Here is a 7423-nt window from a genome sequence, read left to right on the forward strand (position 1 = left end):
CTATGGAGTACAGGTTTCTGTCTCAGTACAATCCAATGTTGATGTTTGGATAGGGTATCAGCTCAAAACAAGTGAGGTTTCTAAGGCCAGGAGCATATATTTGTAGAGTTAGAAGATTCTTACAGACAATCTTTTAGAGTCTGGGGGATGCTGTGGGATGCTCTGTATGCATGAATGTGTTGCTCTGATTGGTTGATAAATAAAAAGCTGATTGGCCAGTAGCCAGGCAGGAAGTATAGGCAGGATAAGCAGATAAGGAGAATTCTGGGAAGAGTAAGGCTGAGTCAGGAGACACCAGCATGCCATCTAGGGAGCAACATGTAATGGCACACAGGTAAAGCCAGTAGGAAGCCTGAGCTAATGGCCAAACAGTTTTAATTAATATAAGGCTGTGTGTGTTTACTTGGGTCTGAGTGGCTGTGGACAGGACAGGACACAGGAAAACTTTCAGCTACAGGGGGAGGCACACATGAATTCCTCTCAGAAAATGGGAGAAACAATGAAGTTGGCAATTCTAGACCCTCACGTGAATAGAGATATAAGGCAGGAGCGGGACCCCTTGTCCTCAGGCAGATCTCCAGCATGGGTGGAGTGTTGGTGTGGATACAGTGCCTCTACTAGAGAGGGGCATGCCTTGGAGAGCTTTTATAAAGTTAATGTATTTAGGCTAACTCTTCAGGCAACCAGTTCAGTGGAACTGAACTGTGAATGTTCTCAAAAGCCCATCAGTGAGTCTCATATATCCTTTGTGTTAAGAACTATTTTTATTTTCTAATAAAAGGAGGCAGGTTTTCTAGGAAAAGTGATTAATTTCAGGACTGAGACAGGAAAAATACAATATGAATTTCAAATGCTGTGTGGTACTAGAATGCACCTGGATGCTCAATAAGACACACACTTTTCAGAAAAGCATAGGTGATCACCCTGATGGAACCAATGGCCAGTGTTGGAAGAATTTGAGGAAGAAAATAGTGACAGTATTGACAGGCTTTTCAGAAAAGTGTAGGTGATCAACTGAAGGAACTAATGACCAGTACAGAAGAATCTGAAGAAGAAAATAGTGGCAGTGCTAAATGTCAGCCCGTGACTGAAATAAAATCTACATCCATCTTAACAATATAAAAAAAGTCATATTAACAAGTAAACAGGAGGAACAAATAGTTCTTCCCCACAGTAAAATTTTAGTTAACCAGTGAAGAAGGGACAAAGTGTTTTGGCAAACCCCTTCAATGCAGATAAGATTCACCAATGTATGTTAAAATCAGTGGGCAGAATATATTAACAAAACAGTTTATACAGTAACAATGTATCTCTCCAGTTTACTAATCTACTCAAGAGAGAAAACAGAACATTTACAATGGCACAACCCTGCATATAACAAATTAATGCAGTGATGACCAATAAGAAGATCTATATCAACATCATGCAACCTGTTATTGTGTATTGATAAAAAACAAACAGAATTTAAGAAAATGTTCTTGATTGAAGAGACTTCTTCCCCTTAATTGATGAGAAAACATGGTACCTTTGGACTATCATGCTGTTTTTGGTTTCTGAGATATACTGTTCCATTTTCTACACCCTGCACACACACACACACACACACACACACACACACACACACCACACACACACACACACACACACACACACACACAGAGAGAGAGAGAGAGAGAGAGAGAGAGAGAGAGAGAGAGAGAGAGAGAGAGAGAGAGAGAGAGAGATCACTTGTTGGTTCTTTGTGGACTTCAGATAGGCTCTCTAACCAATCTGCACACTTTCTTCTTATTTTTTCTCAAATTCTTTCCCTGTCATGCTAATCACAACGGGAGTCACATACTTTCCATGTATTTGTTTACTGTCTGTGCTGTATGCCCCTTGGCAGAAATGGTCATTTGTTTTGTTCATTAAGGATGCTCCATGCATGATGTGATTCCTAAAACTTATATGAAAATTAGAAAGAAATTATGCAAGTGAGAATGCAGGAGTTAATGCACATATACAAAGAGTCTTATTTCTTTAAGTCAAATTCCAAAATATTAACAGTCAAAATACATGGTCTGGAATCAGATCTGTGGATTTACTAACCTTATAGTATTAAACAAGTTTAGTTTTATGTTCTAGTTACTGGATCTATAGAATAAAAACTGAATACATTTGTGATCCTGGAGAAACATTGGTATTTAAATGGTAACCTTGTAATTCTATTTCGGGACCTCCCAGTACCTAGTGGATTTCTGGAGCAACACCTAATGCTTGTTGGTCTATTTTCATGTCAGGCCCAGATATGGAAATAGGTTCCATTTGATTATATATATATGTGTGTGTGTGTGTGTGTGTGTGTGTGTGTGTGTGTGTGTGTGTATGTATATATATATAATCTCTCTCTCTCTCTCTCTCTATATATATATATATATATATATATATATATACATATATATATATATATAAAGACAAGAGCCTTGTATTGTTTAGTATAGTACACTATTGGAATTGGGTAAGGATCACTGCCTTGTGGACATAGCAATGCATAGGCTTATATGCTAAAATATCTTTCTTATGCCTAGAATAAAGGGCATATCATATTTCTTAAATTCATGTTAATTGTGTGACTCTGTTGATGTTAATTTGCTTTCATTTCCTCCTGTTACTATGCCACAGATCAATGAGTTACTAGGTAAGGTATTATGCCCACGGCCCCTGGTACATTTACAGACTGATTTTTGTCTAACTTTATTCCATGTAGCTGCTGCTTTATACATCAAATATGAGTATGATGATAAACTGCGGGTATATATCTTCCAAAGTTTAAATGCCTTTTTTTTTGACTAGCCCACGGTGTTAATAACATTTTCATCATAAAATTCCAATTGTTATTAACAGTTAATCAATCCTGAACATTTCTTAATTTCCTTTGAGCTTTTTGAAATTGATTGAATACAGTTAGACGCAGAATAAAATAATGGTCCAAAATGAAAGGATAGAGGAAAGTTCAAACTGGAAATTACAGCTAACAGAATAATCAAGTGCCTCTTAAATCTTCAGTTGACTACTACGGAGTGCAGTGCCACCTGCTGGCCAAAAACATGTTTTGTTTTGTTTTTAATCATGCTATCTATGTAGGTGTGTGTTCATGCAGACAAAATTTCTTCTTCAATCAATCAATAAAAAAAAAAAAACAAGCCATTCCACTGTCAGCTCATTATTTCTATAAAAGACATAATGCCAGGTTTGTATAGGGAACTTCGAATATGATAAACACTGCAATTCACTGTTTTGTTACTTTTCTCCTGTCTTGTAGGACATAAAGAATGCCACTGCCAAGGCTAAAGTTACAGGATTTAGAAAATGATATGACAAGACACTGTCAGAATCAATTACATTTCACTGCTGTAAGTTTGTCTGGCACTTGAGGTTTACTGTTATTTCCTAGATGGATCTAGAGTAACCAAGAGTGTGTAATACTTATCACAAGTGGTGACTAGCATCCCAGCATTACATCATTGTGGCCTAAAGATCCTTAATTTTTAGAGCATGACTGCTTCAATTGGCTATTGCCAGCTGCAGATGTGGCCCGTCTTTAATCTCTCTCCCCACAGGGCTGACAGCAGAGGCATCAGGTGTTAAGATGAACTATTAAACGTGATGTTAGTGTGAGCTGGACGCCTATCTATCTTGCTAGAAAAGAAATTCACTCACTTAAAAATGATAGATATTGTAATACTTCAGCCATTACTTATTTTAATTATCATTGTAGATATAATGATATCTCTTTGAAGCATGAAGACACTGAAAGGAATGAGTAATTATTGAGCTGCTCATCTGATTATAGAAATAAGAGACAATAAGCAATTTAAGCCAGTCTGGGGACTGATTTGTTGGGAAGATTAGTGTTCAAATTTGGTGAATTCAAAGGGGTCATTTGAGGTTCATAATTCTCAGAAAAATGGAGGAAGTCACTGGACAATGATGTTTTATAAAAGCCTAGTTGGGCTTTTAAATTTTTGTGAAATGATAGCTTCATTGAAAATTTGAAGATTGTCTAGTCTCAATAGGAGGGCTTTCTCTTTGTTTTATCGGATCTTGTTTTGTCCTGTTTAGCCTTCATCTCTTGGAGGCCTGCTCTTTAGTAAAGAGGAAATGGAGGTGGAGTGGATATGTGGGAGAGGGGAAGTTGTGGGGAGATGGGAGAAATGGAGGAAGGAGAAACTGGTAGGGATGTATATTATGAGGGAAGAATCTATTTTCAATAAACCTTAAAAATAGATTTATTAAAAGATACAATTAGAAAGAATCTGAACTCAGTCTGACTTAGGGATACATAATGCTTCTCTTGCTTCTTTGTGGTTTGCTTAGCAGAGGAAGAACCTATTAGTGGCTTCCAAGGGTGGATTGCATCCTGATCCCTAAGAAATAAAAGTACACATGGAGGGGTTAGCACATTGGCACCTGCATTTTAATGCTTTCAGACACCCCATTGCTTTTCATTTCTTTTATGATTCATTTTAAATAAATTCCTCTTCTAATTTGGTGATTTCTAAAATAGTTTAAGAACTCTCTCTTAGTGACATAAGATTATCTTGATGGAAACTATTATAATATAATCATCAACTCTGAATAATACTTTTGTCCATAAAGAAAAGCATTGTGGATAAAAGAGACCATGAGATATTATGTAAATTATGAATAGGATGTTTTGTTGAAAATCTGGGTTCATGCCGGGCGTGGTGGCGCACGCCTTTAATCCCAGCACTCGGGAGGCAGAGGCAGGCGGATCTTTGTGAGTTCGAGGCCAGCCTGGGCTACCAAGTGAGCTCCAGGAAAGGCGCAAAGCTACACAGAGAAACCCTGTCTCGAAAAAACCAAAAAAAAAAAAAAAAAAAAAAAAAAAAAAAAAAAAAAAAAAGAAAATCTGGGTTCATGATAATAATGAAATAGAAATTGCTTTTAAATTGCACGTTTTATTAGTAGATTTTTATTACATACATTATAGCTACAGAAATTCTGTTTTGGTGTGCAACAGAGCTAATCATCGGGCCTTATCCCTTTAAGTAGCTGTGACTTTTCTTTTAAAGGACAGTGAGAGTTGAGAAATATACCTAAAATCACCATGTAATGTAACTTATATGTTGCCTTTGAAGGTTGTATCAGAATCTCAGAGTGTATTTCTCATGAAGGAGACAGACTTTGTATTTGCTTTCCAAGGCAGCCTATTTTACACAAGATTATTGTTTGAGATGGATGAGAAATACTTTGTTCTAATGGAAAAAAAATTCCCTTCCATGATGTTTAAATTACTTTTCTAAATTTTATAGGCAGTTTTGTAGGGCATCAACAACCTCTTTAAAAATCTATTATGGGAAAGTTAGAATTATATAAGAAAATTGAGAACAAAGTACACCCCATATTCCTCCTGCTACCATAAAGGCATGGACTGCGAGTGTGTTCTATGTAACAGTTGATGAGTCCACCCAAATGCAGCATCAGCATCACCACCTGAGTCCATCGCTTGCAGTAGATCTGGTCTTTGTATTATGCATTCTCCTATTTGAACAAATGTACCATGATGCAAGCCACCATTGTATTATCGTGTAGACTATTTTCATGTCCTAAGAACCTCTGCTCTCTCTATCCAATCCTCCCTCCAAGTCCTTGCAAACACTGATTATTTTTTAAATTTATTTTTAAGTTTATAATACAAAATAGTGCATTTCACTGTGGCATTTTATTATTTTGTTTGTTTATTGTTATTTAATTTAAATATAATTAAATCATTTTCCTCCTTCCTTTCCTTCTTATACCTCCCATGTTACCACCTCTCCCAAATTTATGGGGCCTATTCTTCTTTAACCACTATTATTACATACACATATCAAGGGGTAAATATGTAAACGCAACCTGCTGAGTCCAGTTAGTGCTATCTACCATTTCTGGGGCTGACTACTTGACCTTAAGTAACCAGTCAGAGGGTTCAGTCCTAAGGGAGACCAATTCTCTTTCTCTCAGAAGTTGCTCATTGCTTTTAGCTCTTCATTTAGAGCATCAAATCCAATCAGACAGCTGCTGGTAACACCACGATAAAAGTGCCACAATTTCACCAGTGTGGAAATGCTGAGAGTCTAGTCATTGCTGTGGCTCATAGGCTTTATAGCTGGGCAGGACTTCCCATGGCTCCTCTCTTTTGGTAACTTTTATAGCACTGGCTGATACTATGAGAGCCTCTCCTTAGAGGTAATGTTCTGCATCAGCTTCTTCTTGATTCCTCCAGTCCTGGGTCTGAGTTGCATAACGTCTTCAGCAATAGGGCCTTACTTTCAAATTTGGAAAGACAAACAAGTACAATTTGTAAGATAATTGTTTTGTGGGTCTCTTGGACTCCCTTGGCCAACAATTGGAGAGAGGGTTTCTCATGTGAGACACTGGACATGTATATGTAGATAAATATAAACAATTACTCCCTGTGTCTTTTTCAAGCATCCTTATTTCTATCTATCCATCCTGCCTCTTTCTGCATTCTTCTCCCTCCTCCCTTCTCAGTTAAATCCTCCACAATTTCTCATTTCTCCCTTTGTAGCACTTAAGTTGTGCTGTTACTAACTTTGAGACCCTACCATGGTCCCTTTTTACTTCTCTTGTTTTTGTGGTTACTCTAGCTTATATGCAGACCTACAGATTTGGAGCTAAGAAGCACAATTAAGAGCGAGCATGTACATTTGTCTTTCTGGGCCTAGGTTACATGACACAATATGATGTGTTCTGGTTCAGTCCATTTACCTGTAAATTTCATGATTTCAATTTTCTTTTCAGCTGAGGAGAATTCCACAGTAGCATATTTTCATTAACCATATGTTGAAGGACATTGAAGTTGTTTCAGCTTCCTAGCTATTGTGAATAAAGCATCAATGAACGTGGCTGAACAAGTATCTGCGGATTAGGAAGTTGACTCCTTTGAGCCTATGCCAAGGAGTGGTATAGCTGGATCATATGGTATATTTACTTTTTGCTACTTGACATTTCTCCACACTGATTTCCATAGTAGCTGGACCAATTTGCAATTCATCATTAGTGATGAGTTTTCTGCTTTCCCCATGATCTCATTAGCATTTTTTGTTAGTTGTTTTCTTGATCCAAATTTTATTTTTAATACTTTTATTTTTAAGATTTATTCTGTTCTCATTCTCTGTCTCTCTCTTTCTTTGTGTGTGTGTGTGTGTGTGTGTGTGTGTGTGTGTGTGTGTGTGTGTGTGTGCACAAGCGCTCGCGCGCGCACAAGCGCAGGGTGTCCATGCTCCATCAGAGAACAGAATCAGGCATCTGATGCCTGGGAGCTAGAGTCGCAGGTGATTCTGAGCCACAGATATGGGTGCTAGGAACCAAACTCTGGTTTTATGAAAGAGCAAAAAAAACCTCTGAGGTCTTTCTC

This window comes from Peromyscus maniculatus, chromosome 4, assembly GCF_049852395.1.
Source record: "Peromyscus maniculatus bairdii isolate BWxNUB_F1_BW_parent chromosome 4, HU_Pman_BW_mat_3.1, whole genome shotgun sequence".
In the NCBI taxonomy this organism is placed as follows: Eukaryota; Metazoa; Chordata; class Mammalia; order Rodentia; family Cricetidae; genus Peromyscus; species Peromyscus maniculatus.